At 34.4% G+C, this 13,653-nt stretch overlaps 1 protein-coding gene and 1 pseudogene across 1 annotated transcript in view; both read right to left on the reverse strand.

Annotated features, from left to right (window-relative positions):
* The window catches only part of LOC117037930 (zinc finger protein 333), a 1,118,586-nt gene that overhangs the window by 929,189 nt on the left and 175,744 nt on the right, over positions 1–13,653 (reverse strand). The gene's annotated exons all lie outside the window — the stretch shown is intronic.
* LOC117038470 (olfactory receptor 7A10-like) lies at positions 1,911–2,733 on the reverse strand (annotated as a pseudogene).

Below are 13,653 nucleotides of genomic sequence, written 5' to 3' on the forward strand. Positions count from 1 at the left end.
TACAGAGGTTCTGCTCAAAATACTTTAAAGAAGTTTCTGCCTGAAGAAAATCGCCTAGACAGGTAAATCATTTGATATGAGAATGGATTGCAAAAAAACCCCATATCTTCCAATATAGAAATCTGAGAATTGATATTTCAACTCGATAGGTTTGAGGGCAATGGTGATGCTGTTTGCATTGGATAATATTATGCTAATAGTCCATAGTGAGCAGTGGAAAATCTGTTTCATAATGTATCAACTGCAGTTACCCAGAAGGAACTGCTTATTGGAGGTTAGACTTCAGCATAGTTATACGATTAATGATATTGTTGGGAACCAGAATTCAAGAAATGTGAAGTGTGCTGGGTGCTTTTCATTGCACTGGAAAGGTTACAGAAAGAAAATGACAGACTTAGAATTTTAGATTTTCAGATCAGGGAACAATCAAATAATCAGGACATATACTGGACTGCATAGATTTATGCTCTGATTTTTCTTCTAGTCTTACTCAAAGGCATTGGTGTGAAAGAGCTAGCTCATAATGTTTCATGAGGGCCAGTTGTACACATCTCCATCCCACTTCTTGTTTATGTCAATTGGTTGCTTAATAATGGCCATAGAGTATTTACACCACAGAAATTGGCAAATGTTAGAAATAAGCACTTTTTTCTTTTTTTTATTTCTCAGTATCTTTCATTAGGTCTATTTCTTTCTTTATTCTCTACCTCCATCATTCCTTTATTTCTGCTTTCCTTCCATTCATCCTTCCTTTCTTTCATTTTTTTAGATGCATATTTAGAAAAAACAAAGTTGGCAATTGATAGAATATTCACGTTGCTTTTATGATCTCTAAGTGAGGGCGATTAGAGATCGCCCTCTAATCTATGGAAGGCCCTGCCAAGGGATATGTCCTGAGAGTGGTCCTGCCTATCAAAACATAAAAAGAAAAGCAGTAATGCACATCTAGGGGAATCACATAAATGACAAAATAATTGAAAGATCACAGATTGTAATTTTTGTTTTTATCTCCACTTACGTTTTCAACTGTGCCAAAAATAATTAGATCTTGGAAACTAAATGTGAATTATTATAGAGTTAATTAGATGTTGATTCCAGTTCCACATGTGATTTTTTTTTTTCTGGAATAGTTAGCATAAACCTTCAGACTTGGTACACAGTCTTTGGTATGGCAAATTCTTTTCTTCCTAAAGTATATAATCTAAGAGTCAGCTGATTTCCTCTGACAGGAGCAACAATCCACTTCCACATTTCCTGTAATTTGATAAGTGTCCAGTCTCCTGTATTAAATATTTTATTGCAAAAATTCATGCATTGAATGTATTTTCTACACTGATCTCACAGAACACAACCAGGAAGTTCAAAATTTTCTAAAATAAATACCGAAGAAGGAGTTATTTATAATGTATAAAAAGCTGAGAGAACAGACCATGTGAATAAGACAAATGCAGATATATTTCTACAAACTGATAAAAGTATTCTGATTTACGTCTCCAAGTACTTTGAGCCCAGTTACTAATGACCAACTCTCTAATCCTAAAACAAGACATTGAATGTGGAGAATGTTTCTCATCTAAAGAGCTTTTTTAGCACCCGTTTTATGTCTTTGTTTTTAAGACTGTAGATAAAAGGGTTCAGCCTGGGTGTGACCACAGTGTATATCACTGAGGCTATGGCATTACCCTGGAGTTTTGTGTGGCAGCAGAACTACCCTGTTTCCCCCAAAATAAGACCTAGCCAGACAATCAGCTCTAATGCGTCTTTTGGAGCAAAAATTAATGTAAGACCCTGTATTATATATTATATTATATTACATTATATTATATTATATTATTATATAAGACCAGGTCCTATATTAATTTTTGCTCCAAAAGTCACATTAGAGCTGATGGTCTGGCTAGATCTTATTTTCAGGGAAACACAGTAAGATACATTCCAAAGCCTGTCCCATAGAACAAGGAGACAACCGAGAGGTGAAACCCACAGATGGAAAATGCTTTATACTTGTCTCTAGTTGACAAAATTCTCAAAATGGAGGGTACAATTCTAGAGTAAGAGAAAAGGATACCAGTGAGTGAGATGAAACTCAGAGGTCCAGTTGCAAAATTCATTACTAGGTCATTGAGAAAGGTGTCAGAACAGGCAAAGGGACCACCTGATTAAGTCCACAGAAAAAGTGAGGGATTTCCATCTCTGTGAAAAAAGACAGTCGCAAAATCATTAAGCCCTGTAATAAAGACTCCAGAACACTCAATAACCAGGATGCCAGAAGCAAAATGCCACAGTGCTTGGGATGACCATGTAGTGCAGTGGGTGACAGATGGCCACAAACCAGTCATAGGCCATTCCTGTCAAGAGAAAATTGTCTAATCCTCCAAAAGGTATGTGAAAATACGTCTTCATAATGCAGCCTTCATAGATTATGACTTTGCTCTGCGTCTGGATGTTCACCAGCATCTTGGGGATGGTGGTGGAGGTGAAACAGATGTCCACAAAGGACAGGTTGGAGAATAAGAAGTATATGGACGTGTGGAGGTAGGAGTCTGTGTTGACACTAAGACGATGAGCAGGTTCCCCAGCACAGTGACCAGGTACATGGACAGAAACAAACAAAAGACCAGTGGCTGCAGCTCTGCCTCTTCTGAGAGTCCCAGAAGAATAAATTCTGAAACACGAGTTTGATTTCTTTGTTCCATGTAACTGATGAAACTGCTGGAATAGAGACAAGAGCATCACACATTTAGCCTCAAGCAGTGGTCATGAAATTAAGAGACATGAGGTGATTTGTGTTTTAAAAGCATTTAATTTATTAATTCTTATGCATTTTTTTCAGATCTAATGCCTAGCACATATGCCTGTAAATTGTACACATCAAAATGGTAATCATGATAAATTTTATATTACATATATTTTACCACGATAAAAAATTAATGATATAGCAGTAATTTCTCCCAAGTAGTTAAGGAAGAAATTGTATCAATTCCTGAAAATCTCTTCCAGAAAATAAAGGCAGAGGAAATATTTCCTAACTCATTCTATGAGAAAAAACAGAAATTAAAAGAAAGGAAAACTAAAGAATAATAGTTCTCATGAATGTAAATGTAAAGTCTCTAACAAAATATTGACAAATTGAATTCAACAATGGAAAGGAAAATTATACATCATGACCACGTAGGATTTATTCTGCATTGCAAGGCTATTTCTGCATTGCAAAATCAAATCAGTGTAATCCACCACATCACAAGATAAAGAAGAAAATTTATGTGATCTTATTAATTGGGCAGAAAAGTGCACTTAAGAAAACCAAACAATACATGATACAAACACTTAGCAAAGTAAAAATAGAGGGAACCTCCTCAATTTGATAAAGCACATCTACAAATGTCCTATACCTAACCTCATATTAAACAGTGAGAAACTGGACACTTTATTCCTAAGACTAGGAACAAGACAAAAATATCTTCTCTCACCACTTTTATTCTGCGATGTACTGGAAATTTTAGCTAGTACAGTAAGACCAAAAAAGAAAAAAGGAAATAAAATGAACACAGATTCAGAAAGAAGAAACAAAATTGTCTATGTTCCCAGATAACATGAATATCTATATAGAGAATCCTAAATATCCAACCAAATAAATCCTGGAAGCAAGTATAGCAAGGTTTCAGGCTACAAGTAAACATACCAAAATCAGTTCCTTCCTTTAAGCTGACAATAACCAACTGAGGTAAGAAATGTAGGAAAAAACATTCTTATTTAAAATAACACCCCCCAAATATACATATGTAGAAATTTAACAAAATACATCGAGAAAACTCCAAAATTCTGAGGAAAGAAGTAAAAAAGGAGCTAAATAATTAAACATCCTATGTTCATAGGAAGACTCGATATTGTTAAAATGTCAATTCTTTCAAACTTGATCTATATATTTGAAGCAATCCCAGTGAAAATCAACTTTTAGATATTGATAAACAACTTTTAGATATTGATAAACAACTTTTAGATATTGATAACAACTTTTAGATATTGATAAACTGATTCTAAAGTGTATATGGAAAAGCAAAAGATCTAGAGTAGGCAACAGAATACTGAAAGAAGAACAAAACTGCCCTATTTTAAGACGCACTATAAAGTTACAGTAATCAAGATAGCACTGTACCAATGAAAGAATAGACATATAGTTTAATGGAACAGAAAAGAGAGTCCAAAATGGATCCACAAACATACAATAAACTGATCATTGATAAAGGACCAAAGACAATTCAATGGAGAAATGATAGTCTTTAAAAAAAAAAAATAGTATGGGGACAATTGGATATTTACATATAAAAATGAACAAAAATTAAAAAGACACAGACATTACACCTTTCACAGAAATTAAATTAAGTGAATCATAGACCTAAATATAAACTTCAAACTATAAAACTTCTAGGAAAAAACAAACTAGAAAAACTAGGTGACTATGAGTTCAGACATATGTTTTTAGATTCAACACCAAAACCGTGATCCAAATAAAAATTTGATAAGATGGAGTTTATTAAATTCAAAAATTCTGCTCTATGTAAGACACTATTGAGAGAGTCAAAAAGCAAATCACATTTTAACTATGTTGATTATTCCAATACATGAACATGAAATATCTTTCCATTTCTTTGTGTCTTCTTCAATTTCTTTTAATAATGTCTTATAGTTTTCAGTGTATAGGTCCTTCACGTCCTTTGTTAAGTTTAGTCCTAGATATTTTACTCTTTTTGTTGCAATTGCAAAAGAAATTTTTAAAAATTTCTTCTTCTGAAATTTCATTGTTAGTATATAGGAACACAATGGATTTTTGTACATTGATTTTTGTATCTTGCAACTTTACTGTATTTGTTCATTGTTTCTAATAGCTTTTTCGTGGAGTCTTTAGATTTTTTATATAACGAATCATGTGATCTGCAAAAAGTGACAATTTGACTTCTTCATTCTCAATTTGGATACCTTTTATTTATTTCTGATTGTAGGTTTGCTCTGGATAAGACTTCCAATATTGTGTTGAATAACAGTGATGAGAGGGGGCATTTCTGTCTTGTTCCTGATATTAGAGGAAAAGCTTTTAGTTTTTCACCATTAAGTATGATATTAGCTGAGGGTTTCTCATATATAGCCTTTATTATGTTGAGGTACTTTATTATGTTGAGGTATAGAAGTATACCTCATTTTATTAAGTGTTTTAATCATAAATGGATGTTGTATCTTGTCAAATGATTTTTCTGCATCTATCGATATGATCATATCATTTTTTTATCCTTTGTTTTGTTTATGTGGTGTACCACATTGGTTGATTTGCTTATGTTGAACCATGTCCTCCTGGCATGAACCCCCCACTTGATTGTGAGGTATAATCTTTTTAATGTATTGTTGCATTCGATTGGCTAGTATTTTGTTTAGGATTTTTGCATCTGTATTTATCAGAGATATTGGGCTGTAGTTTTCTTTATTTGTGTTATCTTTACCAGGTTTTGGTAATGAAACCTACATAATTTTACTAGCCAATGTCAACCCAATTTAATTTTTAAAAAATGCAAGTTACAGACTGGCAGACAATATTTTCAAAACACGTATATGGTAAAGAACTTGTATCAAAGATATAGGAAAAACTTTTAAAACACAACAACAGGAAACAATTCTATCAGAAATGAACAAAGCGTCTAAACAAACACCTTACTTCAGATAGAAAATAAGCATAATGAAAGATGATCATCATAACATATCATTAGAGAATTTCAAAATAAAACTACAATGAGATATCTCTTCACACCTATTAGAAATGCTGAATCCAAAAAAAATAAAAAACTGATGATACTAATTACTCATGAGAATGTGCAGCAACACAAATGCTCATTCATTGCTGGTGGGAATGCAAACTGGCACGGCCATATTAGAAGATAGTTTGGCAGTTTCACACAAAGCTAAAGATACTCCTACCATACAATCCAGCAATTACATTCTTAGGTATTTACTCACCTGACTTGAAAACTTATAGTCATAAACACACACACACACACACACACACACACACACACACACAAATGCAAATGTTTATAATAACTTTATTCATAATCTCCAAACACTGGAAGAAACCAAGATGTCCTTAAATAAGTAAATGGAGAAAACAAAACAAAACAAAAACAAACAAAAAAATGGTGGTACATCTATAAAATAGATTTCTATTCAGAGATAAAAATAATTAAACTATCAAGCCACAAAAAGACATGGATGAATCTTTAAAAGCTTATATCTAAATTGTGTAAGCCAGTCTGAAAAAGCTACATAGAGTATATGCCAATTGGATGTCATTCCAGAAAAGGTAAATGCATAGAGACAATAAAAACATTAATGGTAGCCACGGAGAGGGACAGTTGAATAGAAGAAATGGGAATGTTTGAGTGTAGTGAAATTATTCTGTATGATGTTGTAAATGTGGATACACGACATTAGGCATTTGTCAAAACACATTGAATTTTACAGAATAGAGAGTGAAAAAAAAAGTATGTAAACAAAAAAAATCATTTAGGCAGTTGGGAGAATCCCTAATGGAATGCAGAATGTGAAAAACAATCTAACTATAAAACAAATCTATGAAACAACCTTGATGAAAGAGGTAGGGGAAAAGGTGGAATGGATAGGGTTTGCAGAACTAAAGGCAAAAGAAACTGTATAGAAGCACTATACTACAGTTGATAAAGCTGCACCTTAAGAGGTATTGTTTACCCCTTACATAAAACCTGCACTTACCCTCCACTAATTTCAGAATTAAATTTCAATCTTGTAATCAAAATATAAGGGTTTTTGTTAATCTCAATGTTGCCTACCTGGCTAAGCTCATGCATTGGATAGTTGGTCAGATATTAAGAAATGTTTGCAATTTCATAAACATACCTACCGTAAAGTACATTTCCTCCTCTGCTGTCTCATCCTGGAGTGCTCATACACCTTGTCTGCCTGCAAGAACTTCAATCCCTCTTTCAAGACTCAGTGCAATTGTAAGCTTGTCTGTGAAGCCTTCATTAACCTCCCATTGAAGAGACAACTTTTCTGGATGGATCCTCTTCACCAGATTTCAACCTCACCTCAGGATATTGCATTTTTAAAATTTTTACAGTTCCTGCTGTGTTTACAGAGTGAGTACCTTTAGAGAATAAATAATCTTTTACTCATTTATTTATTCCCAGAATAAAATGTAGTGTCTGCAGTACATTAATTGCTGAAAAAGGTTTGTTAAATGACTAAAAGCACAAATAGTTGAATGAGAACAGATACTCCCAACAATGGGGAAGTAAAGACAAATAGAAAAATAAAGAAAAGTGCAATTGAGAAATGGAGAACCAAATCTTTGATTAAGTCCCAAAATCAAAGGAAACAGATGAGAGAAAGATGTTTTAGTGTCTCTAGAATTTCCCTCCAGAATCTGGGTCTTTAAATTAGCAGAAGTTGGCATTAAACTCTCCTTAACATATTATCCTGTTGATGAGCCCAAAGTAACTACCAATAAAAGAAATCCTTCACTCTGTACCACATTCTCCCCACCCTTGAAGATGCAATGGATCATTCAGATGTTATCAGGGAACAGTCTTATATCACTGATCCAGTTTTTTCCATGGATGATTGATTATGGTAGAAGTTGTTCTCCCCAAAAGAGAAGGGAGTTAACCCCACTTGTGAAGTCTCTGGAAGACGCAGTTTTGTCTTCTTATCACCTGAGATTAGGAGAGTAGACTTTAGCGGGTATAGCAGAAGCATTCACAGTTTCTGTGGCTTTACGGGTTGAATTTCCATGAGTCTCATTAATAAAATATTCTTCTGTCTCTCCTCCCCTTAAGAGACTTAGTTCTCTGGAGCAAGGAGAGAAAAAACAGAATGCAAATGTGTCCCAATTTTGGTGTTGGAAAACAGCTTCGGCATTTTATGGCTTGTTGGGGTTATCACTTTGTGAGTTAAGTAGATGTCTGATCATTGTGTTGTTTTGTACACCTGAAACTGAAAAGCAAACAATCATCTTTCTATTTTCTATTCCATTAAATTTCTTTATCCGAAGAGGAGGTCATCTCTGTGTAGGTGCTCTCATTATTATGTCAGTACCTCATAATCGTTGTCCAGTCCTTGATTTGGAAGAGAGAGTCTGGATATCCAAATATTTTTTTTCTCCAATCTGCATTCTCTAGTATAGTCTCAAAATCATGGAAGCTCCTGCTTGCAATAGCACTTTTCCTTTTCTCCTGCTTCTCCTCTGTCCTTCATTGTAGGCAATATCTGTTTAATATCGCTTAACCATTTGCTTTTTCAGGCATTTTGCAAACGTTTATGCAGCAATTGATATATGGTAGGCACCAAACTATGTCCTTGTGATGAAGAAAAGTGTAAGAAATTGTTCCTTCTTTTAAGGAACTCACAGTCTAAACAGGGAAAAAGACATAAAAAATTAATGCAATGATATGAGGTGGCACTTACATCTGGTGAAGAGGATACAGATGTAGTCAGCTCTTCCAGTGGAGATAAGTGAAGGCTGTGCCTACAAGCTTATAATTGTACCAAGCCCTAACGGTGGAGTAGGAGGTAAGAACTCTCCAGGAAGAGGTGTCAAGGGAGTAAATGTAGGGGTTAATTAAATTGAAGACTGTGCTCAAGATATTTTAAATAATTCATACTATCTGACCACCAATCAGGGGTAAAAGATGAAAACTGTAATATGATCCTGGGCAGGTAGACAGCATTTTGATAACAGAGATGCTTATATTTTGGCTACAGGATTGATACTTATTAGTAAAAAGAGTAGAGAGCCAGTGCAGTTATCATGACAGGGAATGTCTAGGATCAAGCTCACCACATGGAAAGGTCATCTAACAAGAGTCATGTTAGACACAGACTCTTGCTACTGTGAAAGCCCAGTGGAAATGAGGACTACTGAAAGGACACAGGGTAAGTATAAATGAAAAGATGGGGAATGATTGGGTACTTATTAGGGGCAAAAAAATAATAAAATATTATTTTAATTTTTTTTATTAGAGAGAATCATAGGACCAGTTGCTTACTAGAAACACCACACACACACACATACACACACACACACACACACACACACACACACACACACACACACAACTGTCTAAAAACATATTCAGTATCAACTTTATTGGAACCCTGGAAAGATACTCAAGGGTTTACGGAAACCAAGAAAATGATTAACCAGGAAAAAGGTGAATTAAACATGAAAGGAGAGCATTGCAGCAATGTTACTCTTCTCCCATCATCCATCCTGGTGCTGTGGAGTTCATGAAGATGGCTGCCCACATTCCCAGTGTGGCTTCCAAATTTTAGAGACAGAACAATGAAATCATTTTCCCAAGGAAATGTGTTTGTGATTTGATCTCTCTAGCAGTTGTATGAAGGAGTGATGTAACAGATTTACCTGTATTGTTTGTACCTTGGAACTCTCTCTGGGAAAAGTGGCTATAATGAGGATATTCCTGAAAACTCAGAAGGCTAATCAATAAGGTGCTGCAGTTGAGGGAAGAAGATTACAGTTGAAGCAAACAATTGACACAATGAAAGTCTAGCAGGAAAAGCTGAAGTGAGTTTGTGGATAAAGTCTTTGAAAGTCTTCCACATACTAAGGTATATAAAAATCCATACACATGCCCCAGACAAGACTGGTTCTCAGAAAAAATATCTAAAGAGACCATAATTTTTCATCTCTTGTTGACTTGAGGCCTGCACAAACAGAAAGTGAAGTCAAAGACAGAGTTATAACCATCTGGCTAAACATGAGAGAAATACACCAACACAGAGCCAATTCTCAAATACCTGGAGTTTCTTTCCTGTTGTGTTTCTTTGTTTGTTTGATTTTTTGGTGGGGAAAGAGGGATCCAGTAATTTAAGAAAATATCTATGAAACCAGTAGGTGACCACAAGCAAAAGGAACACTTCAGACATGACACACAACAAAGAATGCAGTCTTAAAAAAAAAAAAAAAGGTTTAGAAAAGCCATTAAGCAAGCAACTACAACTGACAACAAGAAAAAAAAAATCCTGGGGAAGGGACAAATATAATTTTCAGTGTTATCACATTATAATTTTGAAATACTCAGTTTTCAACAAAAAACAGATATACAAATCAATGGAATAGAAGGGAGCCCAAAAATAATCCCTCACATGTATGATTGAAAGATATTTTTACAAGCATGTCAAGACAATTCAATAGCTAAAGGACAGCCTTCTCAAGAAATTATGATGGGGAATTTGGATATCTCCACATGCAGAACAGAACAAAGCTCCAGAAAAAAGAACTAAACAAAATGGTTTCAAGCAATCTACCAGATGCAGAGTTCAAAACACTGGACATATGGATGTTCAATGAGCTTAGGGAAAGAGTAGATGAACTCAATGAAAACTTTACTAAGAGATAGGAAACAAAAATGGAGATAGAAAATATAAAAAGGAACCAGTCAGGAATGAAAAATAATAAGTGTAATGCAGAATACATCAGAGGGAATCAACAGTAGATTAGATGAAACAAAGGATCGAATCACTGATTTGGAAGATAACGTAGTAGAAAATACCCAAACAGAACAACAAAAAGAATCCATAAAAAATGAGGATTGTTTAAAGGGCCTCTCGGACAACATTAAGCATACAAATATTTGTATCATAGGGTTACCAGAAGGAGAAGAGAGCAAGAAATTAAAAACTTATTTGAAGAAATAATGATGGAAAACTTCTCTAACCTGAAGAAGGAAATAGACATACAAATCCAGGAAACACAGAAAGTCCCAAACGAGATCAACCCAAAAAGTCCACACCGATACACATCATAATTAAAATTCCAGAGGTCAAAGACAAAGAGAGAATCTGAAAAGCAGCAAGAGAAAAGGAAGTTACCTACAAGGGAGCTTCCATAAGGCTGTCAGCTGATTTTTCAACAGAAACTTTGCAGGCCATATGGGATTGGCAGGAAATATTCAAAGTGATGAAAAGCAAGGACCTACAAACAAGATTACTCTATCCCTCAAAGCTATCATTTAGAATAGAAGGAGAAATAAAGGGCTTTCCAGACAAGAAAAAGCTATAGAAGTTCATCACCAACAAACCAGTATTACAAGAAATGTTAAAGGGACTCCTTGAAGATGAAGAAAAAGAAGACAAAGAAGGAGAAGGAGAAGAAGAAGATGATGATGATGATGATGATGATCTCAGAATCTCAGGATAATCTCAGGAAAAGAAGAAGAAGGAGAAAAATAGGAGGAAGAGGAGAAAAGATAAAAATATGAAAAATAAAATGGCAATAACTACATATCTATCAATAATTACTGTAAGTGTAAATAGATTAAATAGTCCAATAAAAAAACATAGGGTGGCTGAATGGGTAAGAAAACAACACCCTTACATATGCTATCTACAAGAGACCCACTTCAGATTAAAAGGCACACAAAGGAGATGGAAAAAGATATTTCATGCAAATGGAAACAAAGAAAAAGTTGGGGTAGCAATACTTATATTAAACAAGGTAGACTTTAAAACAAAGGCTGTAACAGGAGACAAAGAAGAACCCAGCAATTCCACTTCTGGGTATTTATCCAGAGAAACCAAAAAAACTAATTCAAAAAGACATATGCATCTATATGTTCATTGCAGCATTATTTACAATGGCCCAGATATGGAAACAACCTCAGCATTTATCTATAGATGAATGGATAAAGAAGTGGTACATATATACAATGATACACAAGTATTACTCAGCCATAAAAAGAATGAAATCTTTCCATTTGCAACAACATCGATGGACCTAGAGGGTAGTAAGCTAAATGAAATAAGTCAGATGGAGAAAGACAAATACCGTATGATTTCACTTATATATGGAATCTGAAAAACAAAATAAACAAACAAACAAAACAGAAACAAACTCATAGATACAGAGAACATTTAATGACTGCCAGATTGGAGGGGGGTTAACAGGATGGTGAAAAAGGGGAAGGCATTAAGATATGCAAATTTCCTGGTATAAAAACAGTCATAGGGATATAAAATACAACACAGGGGATACACCGAATAATATTTTAATAACTATGTATGGTGTCCAATGTGTAATAGACTTATTAGGGTGAACACTTTATAAGTTACATAAATGTCCAATCCATTATGTTGTACACCTGAAACTAATATAATATTGTATGTCAACTGTAACTGTAAAATAAAACATTATTTTAAAAATAAATAAAAAACTGAAACAGAAAATAAGTGTTGGCAAGACTGTGATAAAATTAGAACCCTGAAGTTTTGCTGATGAGAATGGAAAATGACACAGTTGCTGCAGGAAACATTGCGACAATTCCTCAAAAACTTAAAATAGAGTTATCATATGATCCAGTACTTTCACTTCTAGTTACATGCCCCAAAGAATTGAAAGCAGTGAGTAGAACAGATATCTGTACACCAATTTTCATAACAGCATTATTTACAATAGTCAAAATGTGGAAACAACCCAAATGTCCATCAACAAATGAATGGACAAACAAAATGCGGTAAGTGTATACAGTGGAATATTATTCAGCCTTTAAAAAGAATGTAATTCTGACACATGCTACAACATGGATGAAACTTGAAAATATTAATGTTAAGTAAAATAAGCCAGATACAAAAGGAGAAATATTATACAATTAACATTTATATGAGGTACCTAGAGTACTCAGATTCATAGAGACAGAAGGTGATTTACAGGGACTGGGGGAAAAGGGAATGGAGAGTTAGTGTTTAATGAGTACAAAGTTTTAGTTTGGGATGACAAAAAAGTTCTGGAGATAGATAGAGGTGCTAATTGTACAACAGTGAGAAAGTACTTAATGCCAAAGAACTGTATACTTCAAAATGTTTTATTTTTATTTATTTTTGAGGTATGTTTTATTAAATTTATTAGGGTGACATTTGTTAGTAAATTATATGGGTTTCAAGTGTACATTTCTATAGTGCATCATCTTTATATTGCATTCTGTGTTCACCACCCAGGGTCAATCTCCTTCCATCACCATGTATTTGACCCCCTTTTCCCTCTTCTACAATCCCCGCTCCCCCCTTTCTCTCTGGTAACCACTAAATTGTTGTCTGTATCTATGATTTTTTTTGTTTGCTTGTCTTGTTCACTTGTTGCTCTCAGTTTTATATCCCACATATGAGTGAAGTCATATAGTTCTTGACTTTTTCTGTCTGACTTATTTCACTTAGCATGATAATCTCAGGATCCATCCATATTGTCAAAATAGCAGTATTTCATCTTTTCTTATGGCTGAGTAATATTCCATTGCATATATGTACCACATTTTCTTTACCCAATCATCTGTTGAAGGACACTTCGGTTGTTTCCATGTCTTGGCCACCGTGAATAATACTGCAATGAACATAGAGGTACATATATCTTTAAGAATAAATGTTTTCAAATTTGGGGGGTAGATTTTATTTCTTTTTCTTGCTTAATTTCTGTTGCTAGGACCTCCAGGACTGTGTTAAATAAAAGAGGTAAGATGAGGCACCCTTGTCTTATTCCTAATCTTAGAGGAAAAGCTCTCAACCTTTTATCATTGAGTATGATGTTGGCTGTGGGCTTGTCATATACAGATTTTATTGTGT

This window comes from Rhinolophus ferrumequinum, chromosome 18 (genome assembly GCF_004115265.2).
Source record: "Rhinolophus ferrumequinum isolate MPI-CBG mRhiFer1 chromosome 18, mRhiFer1_v1.p, whole genome shotgun sequence".
NCBI lineage: Eukaryota > Metazoa > Chordata > Mammalia > Chiroptera > Rhinolophidae > Rhinolophus > Rhinolophus ferrumequinum.